Genomic DNA, 12,675 nt, shown 5'->3' on the forward strand with positions numbered 1-12,675 from the left:
ACAGAGACCAAGTTAGAATTGCATCAGTGCCATTCAACAATAACAAATCTCTTTGGAATGGTTGGTGCGCTTTGTTCAACAACGTTTGTGCGCGCACCATTAAGACGTACAAAAGAAAGAAAACACCCACACGAAGTTCTGCGACTACGAACTAGTAGTAGTACTTGGAAGCGTAGCGCTAGTAGCACGGACTAGAGGAAGACACACGGACACACAGACGGAAGCGCTCTAGCAACTGGTTTTTTTTTATTGAAAATCCGCCCTACATATATACATCGCTTTTATGGCCACGTGACAATTTCAGCGCAGTGACGAATTGAGGAACATAATTTCTTTTTCTGACAACACTATCGACGGTGTGCTCACACATTTCGCCCCTTCTTTGATTATGGTCTTTGCTTCGATGATTTCTCGAGTGCACTTATCTTTGTGGCGGCTGATTATGATACAATTTGAATAAACAGGTGAACAACCACAATCATTGCAATGTGTGGACAGGTGCCCATCCCTGTATCGAGCAACGTTTTGTTTGTGCTCCCGTAGCCGATCATTGATACAACGGCCCGTTTGGCCGATGTATATCCCGCCACATGTCAGTGGTGAACTGTATACCACGCCTGCTGCGCATGGCACGAAAGGACTTTGGTGCTTTTTCTGGCACCCTTCCGGCTTTTCAGTGGCAGGATCGGTGAGCTTACACAGGCGGCTTAGCTTATCGGGTGCTGAAAAAACCACCTTTACGCCCACCTGACTCGCTACTTTTTTCAGCCTGTGCGAGATCTTGTGTATGTAGGGGATCACTGCCACCTTCTCCTTTTTCCTGGATGCGGAAGCAGGTTCACCATCCGGGTGGCGAACTTTTGAGAGCACTTTGCTTGCAACGGAGACGAGCACCTGTGTCGGGTATCCTGCCAAGTCCAGCCGCGCCGCTTGTTCTTGCAGGCTGGTTGCCACTGTGTGAACACAAGACTTCCGGACCGCATTTGTCAAACAGAGGTTTACATACCGCGCTTCACCAACTTTGAATGCGAGGAACTGTACGCCAAAAGCGGCTTGTTGGCTCGGGGGTGATAAGCCCAGCATGCATGTTTTTCACCAAATGTTAGTTGAAGATCGAGAAACTGCAAAGTATTGTCAATAGATGATTCATGAGTTAAAATGAGTGGGGCGAGGCATTCCCGGAAGATTTCTAGAATCTCGGCTTCCTGGTCATTGTTGCCTAGGGCTTTGTCATGGATGATTACGTAATCGTCGACAAATCTAAAAATTCCTAAAACATTTGTTCCCCCAAGGCTGTTCTTTAAACATTTGTCCATCTTGGCTAAAAGCAGGTCACTTAGGACTGGTGCCAGGCAGGAGCCGATGCATACACCTTGTTTCTGTATGTACACTTTTTCGTTCCATTGTATGTGGGTTGAATTTAGGTAAAATGTGAGTAGCCCAAGAAACCTAGTTACAGTCGCGGTATTGTAAACCTCTGTAAGCGCGGTATTGTAAACCTCTGTTTGACAAATGCGGTCCGGAAGTCTTGTGTTCACACAGTGGCAACCAGCCTGCAAGAACAAGCGGCGCGGCTGGACTTGGCAGGATACCCGACACAGGTGCTCGTCTCCGTTGCGAGTAAAGTGCTCTCAAAAGTTCGCCACCCGGATGGTGAACCTGCTTCCGCATCCAGGAAAAAGGAGAAGGTGGCAGTGATCCCCTACATACACAAGATCTCGCACAGGCTGAAAAAAGTAGCGAGTCAGGTGGGCGTAAAGGTGGTTTTTTCAGCACCCGATAAGCTAAGCCGCCTGTGTAAGCTCACCGATCCTGCCACTGAAAAGCCGGAAGGGTGCCAGAAAAAGCACCAAAGTCCTTTCGTGCCATGCGCAGCAGGCGTGGTATACAGTTTACCACTGAGATGTGGCGGGATATACATCGGCCAAACGGGCCGTTGTATCAATGATCGGCTACGGGAGCACAAACAAAACGTTGCTCGATACAGGGATGGGCACCTGTCCACACATTGCAATGATTGTGGTTGTTCACCTGTTTATTCAAATTGTATCATAATCAGCCGCCACAAAGATAAGTGCACTCGAGAAATCATCGAAGCAAAGACCATAATCAAAGAAGGGGCGAAATGTGTGAGCACACCGTCGATAGTGTTGTCAGAAAAAGAAATTATGTTCCTCAATTCGTCACTGCGCTGAAATTGTCACGTGGCCATAAAAGCGATGTATATATGTAGGGCGGATTTTCAATTAAAAAAAAAACCAGTTGCTAGAGCGCTTCCGTCTGTGTGTCCGTGTGTCTTCCTCTAGTCCGTGTCTACTAGCGCTACGCTTCCAAGTATGAATTTCCAACTCGCCCAAGAAACAGCACTAGTAGTAGTACAACTTTATTCATAAGGGTTGGGATAAGGGGTCATGAGCTTGATGGGTGGGGCCCCAAGTCCAGGGCTCCACTGGCTACTGCTGCCTGCCTGACGTGACCCAGAAGCGCAAGCTGTACCTCCGGGTCAGAGCTGGCGAGCTGGGCCTCCCATTGCTCGAAAGTATTAGATAGGTTGTAGTGGCCTAAAAAGGCATCTAAAGTTGGTGGTCGGTTTAGGCATCCCCACAAGATGTGATATAGAGATGGCGAGCCGCTACACCACGGACAGGCGTGCCCATACAGCGTTGGGAAAATTTTGTTCAATCTTTGTAGATTGGGAAAGACCCCCGTTTGAATCCTACGGAGGTCGAACTGATTCAGTCCTACGGAGGTCGAGCTGATGGAATAACTATGAAGGGTCAGACAACGAGCACAGAGGGATTCATGGCGAGAAGCATCTCTCGACAAGGCCAACCGTGTACCCACGATCCGAAGGCGAGCATCGTAACCCCTCGGCTATCTATGCACGCTAGCAGAGCCTAACATAGCCTTGTATAGTATAGTATAGCAAGGGTGAGGAGGAGGGGAGAGAGTAGAGCATAGAATAGAAAAAAAAGAGAGAGAGAGAGATACGAAGAAAAGAAAGAGAATGTATGTGTATATATATTGTCACGTGGTCGTGACGTCGACGAAGACAGCAGTCGGCGTTTGCAGAATGAAACTGTTTATTTGGGCCGAACTTGTGGCCGGGAAAATGAGAACTAGAACTACAGCAATACACGCTGTACAATGATAGCGGCGAACAGGGCGTCGTCCGTCGATCAACTGACAAGCGGTCACGCGCGTCGGCTTTTATACAGGCGCTATCGAACTTTCCAGCAATATCGCTGGTGGCGGCGTTATCTCTAGACAAAGCTGGAACATTCGCGTGCGGGGCGCAATCTTAACAAACCGATCTACTACAATCGCGACGCTTCTAGAACACTACTTCGCGGACAGTGTCGAGCGTTGATAACCGTCCCTGCCGGTCAAACCCGAATACATCAAAACAAGACAAGAAGTGGGCGTGGCATTGCCCCCCTCTGAAAAGCATCGTCCCGATGCTTGTGAAAGAACACAGAAGAGAGAAAAAAAAACAAGTGCATACACAAATAAATTACAATAACAAAGGGAAAAAAATAGAGTCCCCAGGCTCGCTAACGCGCAAAAAACGGCTTAAGGCGCACGACATGGACGACTTCAGGTCGCGCACGGCGCCGCTGAGAGTTCGTAATGCCGTCAGGGACAACCTCATAGTCGAGTGCGCCGAGGCGTCGAAGTACCCTGTACGGTCCGAAGTATCGTCGAAGAAGCTTCTCACTAAGTCCTCGTCGGCGTATTGGCGTCCATACCCATACACGGTCACCGGGTTGGTATTCCATGTGGCGTCGGCGAAGGTTGTAGCGGCGGCTGTCAGTCGCCTGCTGGTTCTTGATCCGTAAGCGGGCGAGCTGTCGTGCTGCTTCGGCGCGCTGTAGGTAGGTGGTCACGTCGATGTTTTCCTCGTCGGTCACGTTTGGTAGCATGGCGTCGAGCGTCGTTGCCGGGCTCCGTCCGTAGACCAACTTGTATGGCGTCATCTGCGTCGTTTCCTGTACGGCCGTGTTGTACGCGAAGGTCACGTACGGAAGGATGGCGTCCCACGTCTTGTGTTCGACGTCGACGTACATGGCCAGCATGTCGGCGATGGTCTTATTTAGACGCTCGGTGAGGCCGTTGGTCTGTGGGTGGTACGCGGTGGTGCGGCGGTGGCTTGTGTGGCTGTATTCCAAGATCGCCTGAGTCAGGTCAGCCGTGAACGCCGTACCTCTGTCGGTGATGAGAACCTCTGGGGCGCCGTGTCGAAGGACGATGTTCTCAACGAAGAACTTGGCTACCTCAGCGGCACTGCCTTTGGGCAGGGCTTTTGTTTCGGCGTAGCGGGTGAGGTAGTCGGTAGCCACGACGATCCATTTATTTCCGCAAGTCGACGTTGGGAACGGCCCCAGGAGGTCCATCCCGATCTGCTGGAATGGTCGCCGAGGAGGCTCGATCGGCTGAAGGAAGCCTGCTGGTCTTGTGGGCGGTGTCTTCCGTCGCTGACAGTCTCGGCACGTCCTTACGTAGCGAGTGACGTCGGCGGCAAGGCGTGGCCAGTAGTACTTTTCTTGTACTCGTGCGAGCGTTCGGGAAAGTCCGAGGTGTCCAGCCGTTGGGTCGTCGTGCAGGGCATGCAAAATTTCTGGTCGCAGTCCCGAAGGTACAACGATAAGGTAGCTGGCTCGGGCCGGAGTGAAGTTCTTCTTTACGAGGACGTTGTTTTTCATGGAAAATGATGCCAATCCTCGCCTGAATACTTTTGGGACAACGATGGTCCTGCCCTCCAGGTATTCCACTAGACCCTTCAGTTCCGGGTCGGCTCGCTGTCGTTCGGCGAAGTCTTCGGTACTTATGGCTCCCAAGAAGCTGTCATCATCCTGGTCATCGGGCGTTGGTGGGTCGACGGGGGCACGAGACAAGCAGTCGGCGTCGGAGTGTTTCCTTCCGGACTTGTACACGACAGTAACGTCAAATTCTTGAAGTCTTAGGCTCCACCGTGCGAGGCGACCTGAAGGGTCCTTCAAGTTAGCTAGCCAACACAAGGCGTGATGGTCGCTCACAACTTTGAAGGGCCTGCCGTAGAGGTAGGGGCGAAACTTTGACGTAGCCCAGATGATGGCGAGGCACTCCTTTTCTGTTGTGGAATAGTTCACCTCTGCTTTAGACAGCGACCGGCTAGCATAACTGATAACCCTTTCCAGTCCGCCCGTCCGCTGCACAAGGACGGCGCCGAGTCCTATGCTGCTTGCATCGGTGTGAATCTCCGTATCGGCGTATTCGTCGAAATGCGCAAGTATCGGAGGTGTCTGCAGGCGTCGTTTCAGTTCATGAAATGCGTCGACTTGCGCTGTTTGCCACCTGAATTCGACGTCGGTCTTCGTGAGCTGCGTTAGTGGCTCGGCGATACGTGAAAAGTCTTTGACAAAGCGTCTGTAATAGGCGCACAAGCCGAGAAATCGGCGCACGGCCCTCTTGTCGGTGGGTGGCGGGAAAGCGGCGATGGCAGCTGTTTTCTGCGGGTCTGGGAGCACTCCAGTCTTGCTGATCACGTGACCCAAAAACAAGAGCTCCTCGTACGCAAAGCGGCACTTTTCTGGCTTCAGGGTGAGCCCGGAGTTCTTGATTGCTTGAAGTACGGATTGAAGTCGCTGGAGGTGTTCGTCGAAGTTCGAGGAATACACAACGACGTCGTCCAAGTAAACAAGGCAAGTCTGCCACTTCAAGCCAGCTAATACAGTATCCATGACTCGTTGGAAAGTCGCAGGTGCCGAGCAAAGACCGAAAGGCATGACCTTAAACTCGAACAGGCCGTCCGGTGTTATAAAGGCGGTCTTTTCTCGGTCTCTCTCGTCGACTTCAATTTGCCAGTAGCCGGTCTTGAGGTCCATCGACGAAAAGTAATTCGCGTTGTGGAGTCGATCCAGGGTGTCGTCTATCCGTGGGAGAGGGTACACGTCCTTCTTTGTGATTTTGTTCAGGCGACGATAATCGACGCAGAAACGTAGGGTCCCATCCTTCTTCTTCACTAACACCACGGGAGACGCCCACGGGCTGTTGGACGGCTGGATGATGTCGTCGTGTAGCATTTCATCGACTTGTTTCTTAACGGCCTCCCGTTCCCGCGTCGAAACCCGGTAGGGACTCTGACGGAGTGGTCGAGCATTTTCTTCTGTTATGATGCGGTGCTTAGCAAGGGGCGTTTGTCGGACCCGCGATGACGACGAGAAACAGTCCCTGTATTCCTGCAGAAGGCGTCGAAGCTGTTGCTGTTGGCGAGCGGGAAGACCTGGGTTTACGTCGAAGGGTGGCTCAGGGATCGTCGTCGTAGCTTCGTCAGAATCCGAAAATGCAAACGCATCGCTGACGGCCGAGATTTCTTCGATGTATGCAATCGTCGTGCCCCTGCTCAGGTGTCTGTATTCCTGGCTGAAGTTCGTTAGCATCACGCTTCCTTTTCCTTCATGCAGCCGAGCAATGCCCCTTGCGACGCAAATGTCACGATCTAGCAGCAAACGCTGATCGCTCTCGATGACACCTTCGATGTCTTCAGCTTTTTCGGTGCCGACGGCAATAATGACGCTGGAACGCGGCGGAATGGTCACCTGCTCTTCTATCACATTCAATGCATGGTTCCCTGGCGTCACGCGGGGCGGGAGCGCTTTATCTGAGGTTAGTGTTATCGACTCGGACCTCAGGTCGATGACGGCGCCGTGTTCACTTAGGAAGTCCATTCCAAGTATTGCATGCCTGGAGCAGTTTTGTAGGATTACAAAGCTCGCAGGATAAGTCCGGTTATTGATGGTGACTCTCGCCGTGCAGACACCAATCGGCGTTATCAGATGGCCTCCAGCGGTGCGGATTTCGGGGCCTTCCCAAGCGGTCTTAACCTTCTTCAGCTTCGCGGCGAACGGTCCACTGATGACAGAATAGTCGGCTCCGGTGTCGACGAGAGCTGTGATATTGTGGCAGTCGATAAGGACGTCGAGGTCGCTAGTTCGTCGTCTTGCATTGCAGTGAGGTCGTGGCGTCGGGTCACGGCTACGTCGGTTTGTTCCGCTGCTTCCCCGTTGCGTTGTCAGGTCCACTTCGGTCCGCGAGGCTTCGTCGTCAGGGCTCTGTCTGGTTCGCGTCGGGTCTTCAAGGTTTCGTCGTGGCGTCGTCGTCGTCGGCGGCGGAGGATCTTCGATGTTTCGTCGTACAGCAACCGCACCTCCATCGGTTGCTGCCCTTAGTTTTCCGGATACGGGCTAGGCGACCGGCCCCGGAACGGGCCAGTGTACTGGCGGCGTTGGGGAGAAGCGTAGCGGCCTGGCGACGGCGATCGGGAAGGTCCTCGGGGGGTCCAATGCGCTCCTGACAGATAGTCGGCGATGTCACGTGGTCGTTCACCCTGCTGTGGACGCGGCGCGTCGATGGCGAACCCACGCAGTCCCATCCGTCGATACTGGCAGCGGCGGTAGGTGTGGCCAGCTTCTCCGCAGTGGTAGCAGAGTGGACGATGGTCGGGGGCGCGCCAAACGTCGGTCTTCCTCGGCGTGTATCGCTGGCCGGTTGGCGGGCGGTATGCCGTCGGTGGTGGCGGCGGTGGTGCCTGGCGGTGGAACTGCTGGGGCGGCGCGGCGTCATGACGCGGGCGAGGAGGGAGGGCGTTGCGTCGGGCTGCAGCAGCATAACTCATTGCTTGAAGCTGCGGCGGTGCCGGCTGAGGAACACCCAGTGACTCTTTGATTTCCTCGCGGACAATGTCTGCGATGGAATCCACTTGAGGCTGCGGCGAAGGTAACAGCTTGCGCAACTCCTCCCGCACGATCGCTCGGATGGTTTCGCGCAAGTCGTCGGTGGCTAGTGAGTGCACTTCGGAATAGGTTGCAGACAGCGGCGAGCGGTTGTACTGTTTCGTCCGCATGTCCAATGTCTTTTCAATAGTCGTAGCCTCGGTGAGGAATTCGGCGACCGTCGTGAGCGGGTTGCGGACAAGTCCCGCGAAAAGTTCTTGTTTGACACCCCGCATGAGCAGGCGAACTTTTTTGTCTTCCGCCATCGCAGCGTCGGCCTGACGGAAAAGTCGAGTCATCTCTTCCGTGAAGATGGTGACGTTTTCGTTTGGCAGCTGCACCCGGGTCTCCAGCAAAGCAGCGGCCTTTTCCTTGCGGACGATGCTCGCGAAGGTATTGAGGAACGTCGTCCGAAAGAGGTCCCAGGATTGAAGGCTCGATTCACGGTTCTCGAACCACGTCTTCGCGGCGTCTTCTAAGTAAAAGTAGACGTGGCGCAGCTTCTCTTCAGTGTCCCAGTGGTTGAAGGCGGCGACTCGCTCGTACGTCTCCAGCCAGCTCTCCGGGTCTTCAAAAGATGATCCACGGAAAGTTGGTGGCTCCCTTGGCTGTTGCATCACTACCGTTGTAGGTGGCAGTTGGTCTGTCATCGTCTCGGCGGTAGATGTGACGGTCTTCGGCTGCCTGGCGTTTTCGGGAAGGAGCCCGTACTCTGGTTGTAGTCCCTTCTGCCGGCGGCTGGTTCGAGGATCCGGGTTGACCTTAGAGTCGTCTTCTTCGCGGCTTGGGCTTGGGTCAGCGCTCCGCGGTGGCGTCCGGATCATGAAGCAGCACCTCCACCAGATGTCACGTGGTCGTGACGTCGACGAAGACAGCAGTCGGCGTTTGCAGAATGAAACTGTTTATTTGGGCCGAACTTGTGGCCGGAAAAATGAGAACTAGAACTACAGCAATACACGCTGTACAATGATAGCGGCGAACAGGGCGTCGTCCGTCGATCAACTGACAAGCGGTCACGCGCGTCGGCTTTTATACAGGCGCTATCGAACTTTCCAGCAATATCGCTGGTGGCGGCGTTATCTCTAGACAAAGCTGGAACATTCGCGTGCGGGGCGCAATCTTAACAAACCGATCTACTACAATCGCGACGCTTCTAGAACACTACTTCGCGGACAGTGTCGAGCGTTGATAACCGTCCCTGCCGGTCAAACCCGAATACATCAAAACAAGACAAGAAGTGGGCGTGGCAATATATTGTAAAGAGAGAAACAGGAGACAGTGGCGGCAGTGGAACTGCTTGCCATGTTGGTGAGGCGTTGCGTCAACACGTCCCAGAAACGGGTCATTTCGGAGTCGCCACCCTGTGGTTGAGCCGCCGTGGAGGCCTGGACGCCTTCCCCGGAATGTAGTGGCTGCGAGTCCGAAAGCACTCGTCCGCTTCGAAGGGTGATAGAGGCAGGCGGATTAACGTCTTCTGATGGCTCTGTGTTTCGCGACTGCGCCATTGTAAAGAGAGAAACAGGTGACAACGCCCGCTCGTGGGCCGGCTGTTCTATTCTCTGCCTTCGTCCTTCTCTTCCTTGTGTGATGATGAAGAGCGGCAACGGGCTTGGGCGCATGCTCGGGTAGCGCGAGGAAGAGAAGGACGAAGGCAGAGAATAGAACAGCCGGCCCACGAACGGGCGTTGTCTCCTGTTTCTCTCTTTAGAATATATATATATATATATATATAGACATGCACAAAGAACACAGAAAAAATATAGAGAGACAGAAAATGAACGAGCAAAAAAGAAAGAGTAACAAGGCAGGCCGACCAGCTCCGCACGTGTTCAGGCTTGGCACCACTATTGCGAAGCTTACATTTTTTTTTTTCAACAGTCATAAATGAGCTTGAAGAAATATGCACGTGCTTGTTAAAAATTATTGTGCCCGGATATTCTTTCAGCCCAACCTTTTCTTGACTTGTCATATTTTGTTGTTCTTTTATAGCTGCACTATGCAGGGCACCGAAAAAAAGTTCCCTCAGATGCATGTCTTGTGACACAGACTTGCAGTGGATGTATCTGTCGAGCGAATAAACATATGCAAATGCCGAAATGACAAAATTTTTAGCTATTCGAATATGTAAGCTGTTTTTGAAGCAGGAAAATAGAGCAGTGCGGCAAATGTTCAATTGTTTGTCGGTGCGCAGCAAAATTGAGCCATCTAATTAAAACCGAAGATTCGATTTAGCCTATTTGAACGCTGATCTCTCCTTACTTCGCTTTTGTTGTGAACAAGGCTCCCCTTCTGGTTGCCGAAACGTCAGTAGATTGTTTTTCTTCTTGTGGTCGGCGTCCTCGTCTTTTATTCAAAGCCGAAAATTTTAGCTGGGATAATAACGTACACCATAAAATATTACAACTGCTGATGGTTCCGGACATCACCAGGAAAACAAAATCGTATAATTAGATTCCATAACAAAGGGATTTACATCCTGGGTCAGCAAATCTGTTTTGATGGTCGGCCTGAAAATATACTTGATATATAGTGAGATAGGCGTGTGCCTCAATTTAAACATTTCATAAGGTGGTTTTGGGATGTTAAACCCCAGCAGTTATTATTAATATCAAACATTTCAGAAGTTCTTAAAAGATATTCTTATACACTAGAAATCATTTTTTTCGTGGCGGCTACGGTTTTTTTAACAGCGAAGATGTTTAAGCTAGCCGTAATTTCTGCGGCCTGTCAGAAAACTATCATCATCATGAACGGGTATGTGCCACAGAAATTGATCGAATCCCACTACTCACTATTCGCTCGTTAAGAGAGAGCGAAAGCTATAGAAAGAAAGAGAGAAAAATTGAAAGAAATAATGGGAATGAAGACACAAAAAGATATAAAAACAGAGAAAGAAGCAGAGAGAGAAGTAGATAGAAAATAAATAGACAGATATAGAATAAAAAGCAGAAATATTGAAAGGGAAGAAAGAAAAATAAATATAAAAAATCGAGAAATAGAAAGAAACAGATGCAAAATAAAGATATTGTACAGAAGCATTTGAACGCTGTAATGGGCCGTCCTCTTGAGCGCCTTCTAGTGGGTCGCCCTCTTCGCCTCTTCACGGACAGCACGCCCCTCGTGCTCTTGCTCGTGAGAGTCTGCGTTCTGTCGTTGCTGTCGTCGCTCCGCATTGTCGCCGTCGATCCCGCCGTCAATAAACGCCTTTACAAAGTGGTGGAGAGTGCTGTACCGTCACCACAACTTCGGTCTCCATCCGATGCCCCTGGAGCTTCGATCCCGTACCGTGCCATCTACCATGCCGCAAGACGCCGCTCAGCAAACGCCGCCTCTGCCCCGACCACTTCAAGTTTAAAGTTTATTCACATGAAATAAATACATATTGATTGCAAACACTGTATGACCCCTTAGCCGAAGGCTAGTATTGGGGTCATTTACAGACATGTAATTACAGAAATGTTCATTAACAAACATGTAATTGACAGTTTCGACCGTCAATGACAACTACATAGAAAAAAATTAGAAATATATATATATATATATATATATATATATATATATATATATATATATACACATATATATGACAGAAAAAAATATATGGTATAGACAAAGAATACATGGTACAGAACAACAGACAACATGTCGTTTATAACTTAAATGTGGTAAGCTTAACAGCATTGAAAGAGAAAAGAAAGAAAAAGAAAACATGAGTATCTACAGGTTGCGCACGTGACATAAGGAGGGTCCCCCGTATTGGCGACCCTCCTGTCTTCACCGGCGCGGATGGCACCGACGTGGAGGACCGGCTCACGATTTACGAACGGGTGAGTGTCCCGAATAAATGGGACGAAGCCGGCAAGCTGAGCAACTTGGTTTTCTACCTCGCGGGTGTGGCAGGCATGTGGTACAACAACCATGCATCCGATTTCCCGACGTGGTCCGCTTTCAAGACCGCCATCGTCGACGTGTTGGCCGCCCTGCCGTTCGTAAGCTGCAGGCCAAACAGCGTTTGCGAGAACGAGCTCAGTAGGCCGGCGAAACCTTTACCAGCTACATTGAAGACGTCCTCGATTTGTGTAAGAAAGCCGACGCCACCATGTCGGAATCTGACAAGATGAGGCTCATTATGAAAGGCATCGACGACGATGCCTTCACGATGCTTCTCGCCAAAAACCCCAGCACAGTGGCCGAGGTCATCACGCTCTGCCAGAGCTACGAGGAGCTGCGCCGGCAGCGGTCGATGACCCGTCGCTCTCCATCCCACGACGCCGAGCTCGCTGGCTTGTCGACCATATCCGACCACTCCGCCTTGCTCGCAGAGGTGAAGTCATTCGTGCGCGAGGAAATCTCGCGCCAGTTCTCTCTGCTGGACTTTGCTCAACCTCAGTACGTTCTTTCGGAAGCCACGTAAGTGGCTATTTCGCGCAAAGAAAACACAAGGGGAGGGTTAAGGGGAGCGCTAACTTTCGACTGTTTATTCCAAATTTACTGCAGTAGTGTATACATATGCAAACGCATGCGCAGAAAGCGAGGCAAACAACGAACAGATGACGTTTTGTGCAATGCAATACAGAGGTACAGACATGCGCAAAAGGGCAGGCTCACAACAATCAGATACCATCTTAATCACAACCTGCGATGCAAGAACGTGCTCTCTGCCTGCGAAACAATTGGCACGCCGTGCCTGCTTGCAAACAGGCACGGCGTGCCAATTGTTTTTTCCGCGCCACGCAAGCTATCTCAGCTTTGCCCGCGTATTCTAAATGGCGGGAACAAAAAAAGTGGCTGTCGCAAGAAGCACGCAAACTCATACACAACATGTGCCACCGGTGTTGTTTACGAATTTCCGCTCTCCTGCGGCAAGACATATGTCGGCCAGACGGGAAGGTGCGTGAATGAGCGTGCGCGGGAACACGAGCTG

At 51.4% G+C, this 12,675-nt stretch overlaps 1 protein-coding gene across 1 annotated transcript in view; it reads right to left on the reverse strand.

Annotated features, from left to right (window-relative positions):
* Positions 1-12,675, reverse strand: part of LOC119397698 (tachykinin-like peptides receptor 86C) — a 907,940-nt gene that overhangs the window by 621,628 nt on the left and 273,637 nt on the right. The gene's annotated exons all lie outside the window — the stretch shown is intronic.

Source organism: Rhipicephalus sanguineus, chromosome 1 (genome assembly GCF_013339695.2).
Source record: "Rhipicephalus sanguineus isolate Rsan-2018 chromosome 1, BIME_Rsan_1.4, whole genome shotgun sequence".
Lineage (NCBI taxonomy): Eukaryota > Metazoa > Arthropoda > Arachnida > Ixodida > Ixodidae > Rhipicephalus > Rhipicephalus sanguineus.